Below are 14,521 nucleotides of genomic sequence, written 5' to 3'. Positions count from 1 at the left end.
GCCCAGGAGAGTACTCGCTCCTACCGGTGAGCATGGTCTTTTAGTGGACAGGTGGAGACGAAATTATCAGTAGTCCCGCAATACCAGCAACTCTTAGTGTGAAGCCTGTATAGCCGTTCGGCTGGAGACACCCTAGCTCTGCCTAGTTGCATTGGCTCGGGAAGAGGTGAATCGGCAGACTTCAGAGACTCTCGGGGGAACTCGGGTAGCTTCGGGTTCTCTCGGCAACGGAGCTGTCGGGGACTTCTGGGATGCCTCGGAGGCGAGGTGGAATCCTTGGGCGAGCGAGTGAAATCGAATCTCCTCTCCTTCCTTCGTTCCCGTAGTCGATGAGGCAAGTCGAGATCAGTCGGTAGTTCCTGGGCTGCAAGCTTCTCCTTTACTTCCTCCGAAACTCCGTGCAGGAACCTGTCGAACAGCGCCTCTGGGTTCCAGACCCTCTCAGCTACCAAGATGCAGAAATCCACCGCATAGTCTGCCACACTGCAGAAGTCTTGTCGAAGCTGGAGTAACTTCCGGGCAGGCTCTCACCCGGACAATGGAGCATCGAAAACTCTCTTTACCGCCGCCATGAACTCCTCCAGACTGAAGCATACTCTTGTTCCCATACTGCCTTTAGCCCAGGCGAGAGCCCTCCCGGACAACAGCGTGATGAGGTACGCTTTCTTAGAGCGGTCCAAGGGGAAGGAGGAGGGCTGCAGCTCGATGATGAGGGAACACTGAGTGAGAAACACCCAACAGCTGCCCAACTCTCCATCTAAGCGTTCCAGGGGAGGTAACGCTCTAACGTTACAAGCTTCACTGTCATGGTGCACAGTAGAGGTCTGCGTGGGACCGATTTCTTGATCCCCGCTCCCACCTTCACCCGCTGGCTTCCTGTCCGACTCCCATCCGCTACCTCAAAAACTGGTCCCAAACCCAACCGCAGTCCCGTAATGTCATTTTAGGCGTATGTGACGCAACTCACTTGCCAGCCATGGTCCCAGCAATTGTGCCCCCTATAGGCAATATCAAATGCACAAAAATAACTTAAGAAATAGGTTAAATTACCAGAGATGTTTGCATGGCCCTTACATTGTATTACTGGGCTATATCAGCCAATATGCTAGATGTAGTTTGAGGAGAGCAGAGTTGGAGAAACTTGCACTTTCTCTTGAGCTATTTTATAGCCTACCTTTTAGGAGTGGGAAGATTTTTAGATGGAGAAATATGCGTGATCAATATTTAGGCCTATTTCTAGGGAATGTAGTAAACTATAGCCTCATCATAGGCCTATTTAGGAAGTACATTTCCTTGGAAAGTTAACTGTCCCGTTCTCTATTTAATTGAGACCACACGCGAGAATTATGACAGCGATGACTTGCTACGTTTTGCATAGACCTATAGGATATAGCCTGCCGTTTAGGAGGACGATTTACAGGCCGAGAAAAATAAAGGGGTAATCCATACCCAGCTAGCAATGAGGAATCGGCCCAGAAGCGGCCCTCTTCCGGGGGGATTGAATCGGCCCGGAATCGGGTGATGGACTGGCCCGGAATCAAAATGAATGACTGCCCAGAATCTGCCCAAGTACATCGGGCCGTTTCCATTCAGCCGATATTGCTGTCATTTTACCAGAATCCCCCCCATCCACAAAAAAACACTGTGTTGGAGGAAACACCAAACACCTGGTGACCATGTCAGCGTACATGCGCCTGGCCCGCAACAGGACTCGCTACTGCGCGATGGGACAAGGACATCCCGGCCGGCCAAACCCTCCCCTAACTCGGACGAAGCTGGGCCAGTTGTGCGTCGACCTCGTGGATCTCCCGGGCGCGGCCGGTACGGGTCTCGAACCAGCATCTGTCTGCGCCACTCCGGAGGCTCCGGATTGCCTTGCACAAAGTATCAAAATACTAAAATACTACACAGGACTCTTAAAGAATTTCATTTCAATGTTAACTGTATTTTTTGATCACAGAAACAATGAGAAAATATGGAAAAATAAATAATGAAATGCTAATTATATAAAGCAGCCCGTGAGATAATCTGACAGATAGTAGCCCCAATCGTCCCGAGCCCCAAGTAATACATTTGGGCCAGATAACTAAGATAACTATCACAGGAATCGCCCGAACACCAAGTAATACATAATAACCCAATAACTCACACCGGAATTGGCCTGAGCTCAATCCCCGCATCCTATCCATTAGTAATACTGCCGAAAGCGGTCCGAGACTCGGGCCACATGACGTCGGCCGAGTCTGACTCTCAGCCGAGTGCCCTGACTTTCAGCCATTATCGGTCCAGATCCACTGTGCTAGCTGGGTACTTATTGAAAATGAAAAGGCGCAATGCTCGCTAACCACAGTAGCCTAATCTATGTGCCCGTTGTGCCTTTTCCTTTTCAATCATGATTACATGTTTTGATTGCACCTAGACTCCTATTGGTTGAGTGCCCTCCACTTCTTTTCATTATCAATATTTATTTACAGACACTGTAGTAAACTACAGTCTAAAAATATTTAAGTTATTTTCATATTCAAGTTAACTGCCACATGATTCTCTGTCCATGTAGGCAGCCTACTCTATTTCAATGAGACCACCACACATACTAGGCGCACTTCGACTGTCACCGCCAACAAGGAGAGGTGGGCTTCTGAAGTTGAAGCTGCGAATTCTGTGTGTGAATAATGACAAAAAGTTGTGCTTTTAATACAATAGGTAGGCTAACGAATACAAAGGAGAATAATCTGTGGGACAACAAAAATATTTTCTTCCCCAGTCATCTGTCTGACCGCCTGCTCCTGCCTGCAGCATGAAAAATGCCGACCCTGCCTCAATGATCTCCCGCAGGGTCAAACAGCCAGGGAAGACCAGTCTACGGAGCTTAGGTGAATTTTGCAGTTTATTAAGTGAATGATACAAAGTTCGTTATTGAATTGATGGGAAGACCTACAGTAGCTACAGGACAGCAGCTTAAAGCTACAGTCTGGGATCTGGGAATAATGGTCATTTCAATTATGGAACCATTGATTATATTATTGGATAATATAATGTATAAATGTACACCAAGGGAATTCTTTGTCATGCCTCATTTTAGGAGGATCAGATGGTGACAGGGGTCTCAGCTGAGTCAGGCAGCCAGGGAAGACAAGTCTGTGACAGAGGTGAGGTGAACTTTTGCAGAATAAACACTTAATTCTCTCTGTGCAGCAAACACTGGACAAGCTAGAAACTTGAAATATTTAATCTATTTTAAGGCAGTATGACAAACCTCCAAAGTTGATTTCCAAACTGTATCAAGGGTTGATAGAAGCTTTTCCCGATGACACAAAACATGTAAAACAAAAATGTGAGGAAGACCTGGGAGATGCTATTGATGATGAAGAATGGATACAGATATGTTAGAATGTCCAGTCATGTTCACATCATCTCAGACATAAATTACTGCAGGTTAAGACCATCCATAGAACATACTATATGCCAGTGAAACTGAATATCATGCACTCAGAAACTGTATTATTCTGCTTTAGGTGTAAAACACAAAAGGGGACATATTTGCATATATTATGGTCTTGTGAAGGCTGGCTGAATTCTGGCAAAGACTATGTTCTTTTATCTCAGCATGTCTACAGATTCTCCGTTCTCCTTGTTTTTGTTTGCTTGTAAATGTTGATACTGGAGACTGTTATCAGAAGAAACTGTGTAACCTATCATTTATAGCGGCTAAGAAATGCATTGCCATTATTTGGAAGGTTGGTTATCCTCCCATTATGGATGGAAGAAATGTCAGGTTAAATCAAATCAAATGTTATTTGTCACATGTGCCAAATACAACAGGTGTAGACCTTACAGTGAAATGCTTACTTACAAGACCTACCAACAATGCTTTAAGAGGTTTTAAGAAAAAAAGTGTTAAGTAAAATAGAGATGAGTAAAAAATAGAAAATAAAAGTAACAAATAATTAAACATCAGCAGTAAAATAACAATAGCGAGGCTATATACAGGGGGTACTGGTACAATGTACGGGGGCACCGGTTAGTCGAGGTAATTGAGGTAATATGTACATGTAGGTAGAGTTAAAGTGACTATGCATAGATAATAAACAGAGAGTAGCAGCAGCGTAAAAGAGGGGTCTGAGTAGCCCTTTGATTAGCTGTTCAGGAGTCTTATGGCTTGGGGGTAGAAGCTGTTAAGAAGCCTTTTGGACCTAGACTTGGCGCTCCGGTACTGCTTGCCATGTGGTAGCAGAAAGAACAGTCTATGACTAGGGTGGCTGGAGTCTTTGACAATTTTTAGGGCCTTCCTCTGACACGATCTCGTATAGAGGTCCTCGATGGCAGGAAGCTTGGCTCCAGTGATGTACTGGGCCGTACGCACGAACCTCTGTAGTGCCTTGCGGTCGGAAGCTGAGCAGTTGCCATACCAGGCAGTGATGCAACCAGTCAGGATGCTCTCGAGGGTGCAGCTGTAGAACCTTTTGAGGATTTTTACATTTGTATTTTTTTTTATTTTACCTTTATTTATACAGGTTTTTTCTCATTGAGATAATATCTATTTTCCAAGAGAGACCTGGTCCAATAGCAGCAGGGGGAACAACGTTTCAGACAAAATAACTTACATACACTAACACAACATTAAACAAAACTATAAACACACATACAGTACAACAATTACATATTACATTAAAAACACAAACATCTTGACTAAAAACAGCTGGCCTAAAAACAATTACACTCTTCTATGATATATACATCGATCAAGTGTTTAAACTCCACCAACGAAACTAGATCATCACATTTTAAAATGTTCAGGAGAGAATTCCAGGACCACGGTGCTAAGTAACTAAAACTATTTCTACCATGACCTGTTCTAATTTTTGGTACTGTTAGAAGCAAATCAGAATGGGACCGTAATTGATATTTATTTACTGACCTGACTAAAAAAGAACAGAGATAAAATGGCATTTTACCCAATATGGCCTTATAAATCAGTGTATACCAGTGTTTAAGCCTACGCAAGGTCAATGATGACCAACCAACAGCGCTGTAGAGATCACAATGATGTGTTAGACGTTTCTGATTTGTAATGAACCTGAGGGCTGCATGATACACTGAATCAAGTGCTCTCAGGGTAGTGTCTGAGGCCTGCATATATATAACATCACTAAAATCTAAAACCGACAGTAATGTACATCGTACCAGCTCCTTCCTGGCCTCAAAAGAAAAACAAGCCTTATGTGTCACGCCCTGACCTTAGTTTTCTATATTTTCTGTATTATGTTGGTCAGGTCAGGGTGTGACGAGGGTGGGTATGTGTGTTTTTGTCTATGGGGATTTTGTATGTCTGGGTAATTTAGGTTTATGGTGGCCTGAATTGGTTCCAAATCAGAGGCAGCTGTTTATCGTTGTCTCTGATTGGGGATCCTATTTAGGTTGCCATTTTCCATTTAGGTTTTGTGGGTAGTTGTCTATGTGGAGTTGCATGTCAGCACTCGTTCTATTTAGCTTCACGGTCGTTTTTGTTACTTTGTTAGTTTGTTCGGTGTTCTTCCTTTATTTAAAGAATAATGTATTCATATCACGCTGCGCCTTGGTCTCCTCAATACGACGAACGTGACATTATGCCGGTAATAAAATCCTATTTTCAGCTTGAGCTTCCTTATCAAGTTCTCTACATGCACAGTGTGTAACTGCCAGTTAGACTTACAGGTTATGTCGTTGTTTTGTGTTTGAATTGTTTACGTGTCCGCTGTGCGGGGAAATGATAAGAGAAGCGGAACTACGTAGCTAATAACTGTTGTAACGGGGATCCTTATTGTAGCAACACACTTTTGGAGGGAAGGCAATCCCGCGCTGTGTTAGCTAAGTTTTCATGTCATCGTATATGTTAGGATGGTAACGTTATAATAATTAAGGATGAAGCGTGAATTCATGCCAGGAATAATAAGTGTGAATCTTGATTTCCTCCCTTCTGTAATAAGCAGCCAATGAGGTATTTTTCATTTACTTTATAGTTCTCACGGAAGGTGATAATTCTGACTAAATCTACAGAATAAAGCCGCCAGTTAAAATCAAGGAACGGTTTTGCTCGTGGTTACTGGAGGGAGCTATAGTGAGAACTCAATGCTCTTCACGAGCAAGAGAGAAAGAAGAATCTTACCCAGCTGTAAAACGTCTACAAGATTCCCAAATCCTGGTAGGCCCTGTCATCTGCCAGATAAGAGTTTTGCACCTACCTGCAACCTAAGAAGAAAATCTCCACATAAGGAAGCATCGTGAGGCAACATAAGGTCAAGACTAACAGGAAAGTCAGACACGCAAGTACAAGTCAAGGTGTTTGAAGGTGGTCCTAGCCTTGTGAACAGCTAATAAGAGACTTTAAGATTACAATTCGTAAGGACTGGAAATAGTTGTGTATTTCAAGAGGCTGGTATTATGCATTTGTTCTTTCTATCTTAATGTATCGCTGGTATGTGTATTACTGGAAAAATATTCTTTGATACTTACTAAAAAATATATATATAAAAAAAAAAGGTATATATATACAGTGGGGAGAACAAGTATTTGATACACTGCCGATTTTGCAGGTTTTCCTACTTACAAAGCATGTAGAGGTCTGTAATATTTATCATAGGTACACTTCAACTGTGAGACACGGAATCTAAAACAAAAATCCAGAAAATCACATTGTATGATTTTTAAGTAATTAATTTGCATTTTATTGCATGACATAAGTATTTGATACATCAGAAAAGCAGAACTTAATATTTGGTACAGAAACCTTTGTTTGCAATTACAAAGATCATACGTTTCCTGTAGTTATTGACCAGGTTTGCACACACTGCAGCAGGGATTTTGGCCCACTCCTCCATACATACCTTCTCCAGATCCTTCAGGTTTCGGGGCTGTCGCTGGGCAATACGGACTTTCAGCTCCCTCCAAAGATTTTCTATTGGGTTCAGGTCTGGAGACTGGCTAGGCCACTCCAGGACCTTGAGATGCTTCTTACGGAGCCACTCCTTAGTTTCCCTGGCTGTGTGTTTCGGGTCGTTGTCATGCTGGAAGACCCAGCCACGACCCATCTTCAATGCTCTTACTGAGGGAAGGAGGTCGTTGGCCAAGATCTCGCGATACATGGCCCCATCCATCCTCCCCTCAATACGGTGCAGTCGTCCTGTCCCCTTTGCAGAAAAGCATCCCCAAAGAATTATGTTTCCACCTCCACGCTTCACGGTTGGGATGGTGTTCTTGGGGTTGTACTCATCCTTCTTCTTCCTCCAAACACGTCGAGTGGAGTTTAGACCAAAAAGCTCAATTTTTGTCTCATCAGACCACATGACCTTCTCCCATTCTTCCTCTGGATCATCCAGATGGTCATTGGCAAACTTCAGACGGGCCTGGACATGCCCTGGCTTGAGCAGGGGGACCTTGCGTGCGCTGCAGTATTTTAATCCATGACGGCATAGTGTGTTACTAATGGTTTTCTTTGAGACTGTGGTCCCAGCTCTCTTCAGGTCATTGACCAGGTCCTGCCGTGTAGTTCTGGGCTGATCCCTCACCTTCCTCATGATCATTGATGCCCCACGAGGTGAGATCTTGCATGGAGCCCCAGACCGAGGATGATTGACCGTCATCTTGAACTTCTTTCATTTTCTAATAATTGCGCCAACAGTTGTTGCCTTCTCACCAAGCTGCTTGCCTATTGTCCTGTAGCCCATCCCAGCCTTGTGCAGGTCTACAATTTTATCCCTGATGTCCTTACACAGCTCTCTGGTCTTGGCCATTGTGGAGAGGTTGGAGTCTGTTTGATTGAGTGTGTGGACAGGTGTCTTTTATACAGGTAACGAGTTCAAACAGGTGCAGTTAATACAGGTAATGAGTGGAGAACAGGAGGGCTTCTTAAAGAAAAACTAACAGGTCTGTGAGAGCCGGAATTCTTACTGGTTGGAAGGTGATCAAATACTTATGTCTTGCAATAAAATGCAAATTAATTACTTAAAAATCATACAATGTGATTTTCTGGATTTTTGTTTTAGATTCCGTCTCTCACAGTTGAAGTGTACCTATGATAAAAATTACAGACCTCTACATGCTTTGTAAGTAGGAAAACCTGCAAAATCGGCAGTGTATCAAATACTTGTTCTCCCCACTGTATATATATATATATATATATATATATAGTTACAAAACATTAAGGGTCAGCGTACACCTATTAATTCTATTTTCACCTGTAAGTTAATAGTGTAATTGTTTGGTACGGTGTTTGTTCAAGCCTTTGTTACAAGCATTATACATGTTTATACCACGTACTAAGGTTTAAATTACAGTGAATTAGAGTATAAATTACCTACTCACTTATCCAAACCTTACCTAGAATTGATTTGATTTAGAATGTCAGAAAGAGGTAGTTTCACTAAAGGTGATAGAGATGGGGTAGGTCAAGTTGAGCAGCTGCAGCAACACCTCGCAAACTTCAAGCCTTCATCAGAACAAACAGAGCAGCAGGAAGAGGCCCAGACTGGTGTGGAGTCACTTCTGCCAGCGAATGATGATACAGAGGCTGCTAATGAGATATCACAACAAGAGCCACGAAAAGGTGAGAGGGTCCGCAGGTTAACTGAAAAGGGCAGAGAACTGCGCGACGAAAGGTGGAGACAGCTCGAACATCGTTTCAGGGTCAGCTATGAGAAGTGGAAGGCTCTGGTAAAGGAAGCAAAACAGTCACTGACAGGCTGTTGCTCTGAAGACCTACTAGAAGACCTCTTAAACAAGATTAGTCATACCTCTACAGAACTAAACCTTGTCTATGTAAATTTGTGTCAAATCGACATTCCCGACAACGATATAAGACGCAGAGTTGATACTTGTGAAGCAGTTACAATGTCTATTATCAAGACTGTAAGGTGTCATTTAAAAGGCAGGGAAGAAGGTCAAAGTAACCAGATAGAACTGAACTGGAAGGACAGCAATTCCTTGTGCGTGTCCGAACTCTCACATAAGTCAAGTCTCAACTATCAGCCCTCAAGTGCTTCCTCCCAGTCTCAAAGCAACTCAAAGGTCAACTCCAGACGCTCAAGCGTGTCATCTGTCAAGAGACAAGAGGCTGCGGCGGAAGTTGCTGCTAACCAAGCAGCTTTAGAAGTAATGGTTAAGCAAGAACGCCAACTAGAAGAGCTTCAGAGACTCGAAGATGAAGATAAGAAGAGGACAGCGGAGCAAGAAGCTGAGGCTGTGAAACGCAGCTTAGAAGAAGCTAGGCTGCGAGTCAAGTTAGAGGTAGAAAATGCTGCCAGACGAAGGACGCTAGAAGACAAGCGTAGAGAGTTAGAGCGCCTAGAAGTGCTCAAGAAACTAAATGCTGCCAAGGCGCGGATGCAAGTGTATGAGCAAGATGAAAACTCAGAGGACGAGAAGAGAGAACTACTCTCTAACTGCAAATCTGTGAAAGAAGTCATGCACAGAAGTGGGTCATTTCACAGTCTCTCACCACAACATGTTGTGACAAGCACACAACAAGAAGATGGCACCAAGACCATGTTCAGGTTACTAGCGGAATCAATCAGTGAAAGCCGCCTCCCCATACCAGAACCAGTAACATTCAATGGAGAACCACTCTCGTTCACTGACTGGAAGGTCTCTTTTCAGACTCTGATAGACAGGAAGAACATACCAGCAACTGAGAAGATATATTACTTAAGAAAATATGTCGGTGGGCCTGCCAAGAAAGCCATCGAAAGTTACTTTATGTTAGGAACAGAGTCAGCCTACCATGCTGCGTGGACCATTCTTGAAGAAAGGTACGGAAACAAATTCCTCATCGCCAAGTCCTTCAGAGATAAGCTCAATGCATGGCCTAAGATAGGATCCAAGGACAGTCTTGCACTTAGAGACCTTGTAGACTTTCTTCGTAGCTGTGAGGCTGCTATGTCTCAGAATAAGGGCCTGGAGGTGCTTAACGACTGTAATGAAAACCAAAAGATCCTCGCTAAACTTCCAGATTGGCTAACTTCAAGATGGAATAGAGAGGTCGTAGACATCTTAGAAGAAACTGAGACCTTTCCAAGCTTCAGTCAGTTTGTGAAGTTTCTCACGAGAGAAGCAAAGATCGCTTGTAATCCTGTAACATCCCTTCATGCTTTGCAATCAAGCGAAGATGGAAAACCTAAGACACCAAGGATTCAAAGCCCCGGAGCAAATGTGTTAGCAACTAACTCTGATGAGAAAGATACTGTTACTAGTTGTGTCTTCTGTGAGATGTCAGGTCACAGTCTCCACAAATGCTGTAAGTTCATGGATAAGCCCACCACAGAGCGACAGAAGTTTGTTCAAGAGAATAAATTGTGCTTTGGCTGTTTAAGGCCTGGGCATCACTCGAAAGATTGTGATAACAGGAACACCTGCGACACGTGTCAGAGGAGGCATCCATCCTGCCTGCACGAAGATCGTACTAAAGAAAGGTTAAGGGATAGGAAGACAGAGCCCCCACAAGATAAGGGGACAAGAGCGTCAAGTGAGGCCATATCCAACAGAGTCGTAAGGGACATTAACAACACTCACACCTCCACAATCATTCCAGTATGGGTGTCAACCACAAGCGAGCCAGATCGTGAAGTTCTTGTGTATGCACTTCTTGACACCCAGAGCGACACCACCTTTATCCTTGAAGAGACAACAAACGCTCTCAATACAAGGAAGGAGCCAGTCCAACTGAAACTCTCTACAATGGCTTCAAGGAATACCATTGTGCCCTGCCAGAAGCTGTCTGGTTTGCAGGTTAGAGGGTTTTACTTGGAGAAGAAAATCTCTTACTCGAGAGAATTTATTCCTGCAAACAGAGATCATATTCCTACTCCAGAGACTGCAAGAGCATGGTCTCATCTTGAACACATTGCAGAGGAGATTGCTCCTCAACAGAGCTGTGATGTCGGTCTCTTAATTGGCTACAACTGCTCCCAGGCTCTCCTTCCAAGAGAAATTGTGTCTGGTAAGGAAAATCAGCCTTTTGCTCAGAGAACAGACCTTGGCTGGAGCATAGTCGGCTATGGAAACCCATGTATCGACCATGGCGACGCTATTGGAGTGAGTCATCGGGTTATCGTTAGACAGGTGATGCCAAGCCTTCAATCTTCTTCCAACGTCACAAATCAAAATCAAGTACACTATGTTAGTAGAACACGCGTAAGAGAGGTAATCACAGCACTGGACATTATCAAGACGCTTGAATCCGACTTCAACGAGAGAACTGCAGAAGAGGACCTCATATCTCAAGAGGATATCCGGTTCCTGACAAAAATGAAAGCGGGAATCAGACGCAAGGACAATGGACATTATGAGATGCCGCTGCCGTTTAAGGAAGAAAGACCCAACCTGCCGAACAATAAAACATGTGCAGTTCACCGTCTCAAGTGCCTGGAAAGGAGGCTAAGGAGAGACAAGCAGTACTACAAGGACTACACAGCATTCATGGAAGAAACCATAGCTTGTGGAGATGCTGAGAAGGTCTCCAAAGAGGAAATTAACAAGCATCCAGCATGGTACATCCCGCACCATGGGGTTTATCACCCACAAAAGCCTGGGAAGATACGAGTCGTCTTTGACTGCTCAGCTAAGTTTCGAGAGACGTCCTTGAATGACCATCTCCTTACCGGTCCAGAGTTGACAAACACATTGCTGGGCGTCCCTTGTCGTTTTCGTAAGGGTCCAGTTGCAATCATGTGTGATGTAGAGCGCATGTTCCACCAGTTTCATGTGAAAGCAGAAGACCAAGATTATCTACGGTTCCTTTGGTGGGAGAACGGAGATCTAGAGTCTCAACCCTCAGTGTATCGTATGAAGGTCCATTTGTTCGGCGCAGCTTCATCTCCTGGTTGTGCCAACTATGGTCTCAAACATCTTGCTGCCGAAGAACGAGGAAGCTTCAGCGAGAGGTATATCCAGTTCATAGAAAGGAACTTTTATGTTGATGATGGGTTGATGAGCGTATCGTCTGAAGCTGAAGCGGCCCAGCTGGTGAAAGAAGCAAGAGAGCTTTGCAGCATCGGCAAACTCCGGTTGCACAAGTTTATCTCTAACAGCAAGGAAGTTATAGCCACAATTCCCAAGGAAGAACGTGCCGAGGGTGCCAAAGACCTGGATATGGCTCTGGGTGAACCACACATGGAGAGAGCGCTTGGTGTACTGTGGTGTGTCGCATCAGACGAGATCCAGTTTAGAGTAGTTGTCAAGGAACGCCCACTCACAAGAAGAGGAGTATTGTCTACAGTAGCCTCTGTATATGATCCGCCTGGGTTTGTGTCACCCTTTGTTCTGGCAGGGAAGCAGATCGTGCAGCAGATGTGTCGTGACAAGATCGACTGGGATGACCCCCTTCCAGATGACCTACGTTCCCAGTGGGAATTCTGGCTCCAATGTCTACAAATCTTGTCTGAAGTAAGGATTCAACGAGCCTACTTGCCATCAAGTTTCAAGGAGGTGCAGAGTTATGAGCTCCATCACTTCTCCGACGCTAGTACCTCAGGTTATGGAGAATGCTCATACCTCAGAACAATCAACACAGACAGAAATAGAATAAAGACAGAAGAAACGCAAGGATTAATGACATTGTCATCTTGCAAGATGATACTGCACCACGCAACCAGTGGAAATTGGCAAAAGTTACAGAAGTGTACCCGAGACAGGATGGCCGGGTGAGAAGATTCAAGTTACTGATCAGCGACTCAACCCTGGATGAAAGAGGTAAACGCATCACCAAACCCACCTATCTGGAGAGGCCCATCCATAAGACAGTCACCCTCCTGGAAGCCGATCAAGAAACCTGCAGACCCCTTTCACAGAAATCACCGGTGATTGGTGGGAGTGTAACTGCCAGTTAGACTTACAGGTTATGTCGTTGTTTTGTGTTTGAATTGTGTAACTGCCAGTTAGACTTACAGGTTTTGTCGTTGTTTTGTGTTTGAATTGTTTACGTGTCCGCTGTGCGGGGAAATGATAAGAGAAGCGGAACTACGTAGCTAATAACTGTTGTAACGGGGATCCTTATTGTAGCAACACACTTTTGGAGGGAAGGCAATCCCGCGCTGTGTTAGCTAAGTTTTCATGTCATCGTATATGTTAGGATGGTAACGTTATAATAATTAAGGATGAAGCGTGAATTCATGCCAGGAATAATAAGTGTGAAGCTTGATTTCCTCCCTTCTGTAATAAGCAGCCAATGAGGTATTTTTCCTTTATTCATGTGTTTAATCTAATACTGTTATAGCGCCAGCTAAACTGTTTATGTATGTAAGCACTTCAGAGTTATACCAAGCTAATAAGTCACTCGTAAGATAAGGTTGTAAGAGTGTGCTTAACTGTATTTTTCATTTACTTTATAGTTCTCACGGAAGGTGATAATTCTGACTAAATCTACAGAATAAAGCCGCCAGTTAAAATCAAGGAACGGTTGTGCTCGTGGTTACTGGAGGGAGCTACACAGTGAAGCTCAGCTTATCATCAACCCACACACTCAAATATTTGAACACTTTAACTTGCTCTATAGTATGTCCAGCCAATGTAGCAATGACATGATTTGTAACATCCCTGGCATTTGAAAATACCATGCATTTTGTTTTACCTGAATTTAGAATCAGCTTTAAATCATACAGATTCTGTTGTATGATGTTAAATGCTCTTTGGGCATTTTCAAAAGCTAAAGATAAACTACTACCACTTGAATAAAGAACAGTATCGTCTGCATAAAAATGAACATCTGCTGTTTCAATAAGATCCCCAATGTTGTTGATATACAAAATGAACAACAGTGGGCCCAAAATAGAACCTTGCGGAATACCTGAGCACACCTCTATGGACATCCGCCATTACACATTGTGTACGATTTGATAGGTAATTTATATACCAATCTAGAGCATGACCAGTAATTCCACAACATTTTAACCTTTGCACTAACACAGCATGGTCCACGGTTTCAAAAGCCTTCGACAAATCAATAAAAAGACACACAATGTAACTTCTTATCAAGAGCACAGTGGATGTCATTTAAAAACTTCAATGTTGCTGAAACAGTGCTGTGGCCAGACCTAAAACCTGATTGCATTCCATTTAAGATGTTGTTTTCTTGGAAGTAGGTCTTTAGCTGCTTACTAACTGAGGATCTGAGGACCCATGCCAAATATTTTCAGTCTCTTGAGGGGGAATAGGCTTTGTAGTGCCCTCTTCACAACTTCATGTGTTTGGACCATGATAGTTTGTTGGTGATGTGGACACCAAGGAACTTGAAGTTCTCAACCTGCTCCACTGCTGCCCCGTCGATGAGAATGGGGGAGTGCTCGGTCCTCCTTTTCCTGTAGTCCACAATCATCTCCTTTGTCTTGATCATGTTGAGGGAGAGGTTGTTGTCCTGGCACCACACGGCTAGGTCTCTGACCTCCCTATAGGCTGTCTCATCATTGTTGGTGATCAGGTCTACCACTGTTGTGTCATCGGAAAACTTGATGATGGTGTTGGAGTTGTGCCTGGCCATGCAGTCATGAGTGAACAG

General features: G+C 43.8%; 1 long non-coding RNA gene across 1 annotated transcript; it reads left to right on the top strand.

Moving 5' to 3' along the window:
* The first annotated feature begins 12,557 nt into the window (after window positions 1-12,557).
* LOC139584085 (uncharacterized) lies at window positions 12,558-13,419 on the top strand. The gene is made up of 2 exons (XR_011676694.1): window positions 12,558-13,200; window positions 13,359-13,419. It is a non-coding gene; the product is annotated as an uncharacterized lncRNA (long non-coding RNA).
* Window positions 13,420-14,521: the final 1,102 nt, after the last annotated feature.

Source organism: Salvelinus alpinus, chromosome 9 (assembly GCF_045679555.1).
Source record: "Salvelinus alpinus chromosome 9, SLU_Salpinus.1, whole genome shotgun sequence".
Lineage (NCBI taxonomy): Eukaryota > Metazoa > Chordata > Actinopteri > Salmoniformes > Salmonidae > Salvelinus > Salvelinus alpinus.
This window is presented reverse-complemented; position numbering and strand designations above follow the sequence as displayed.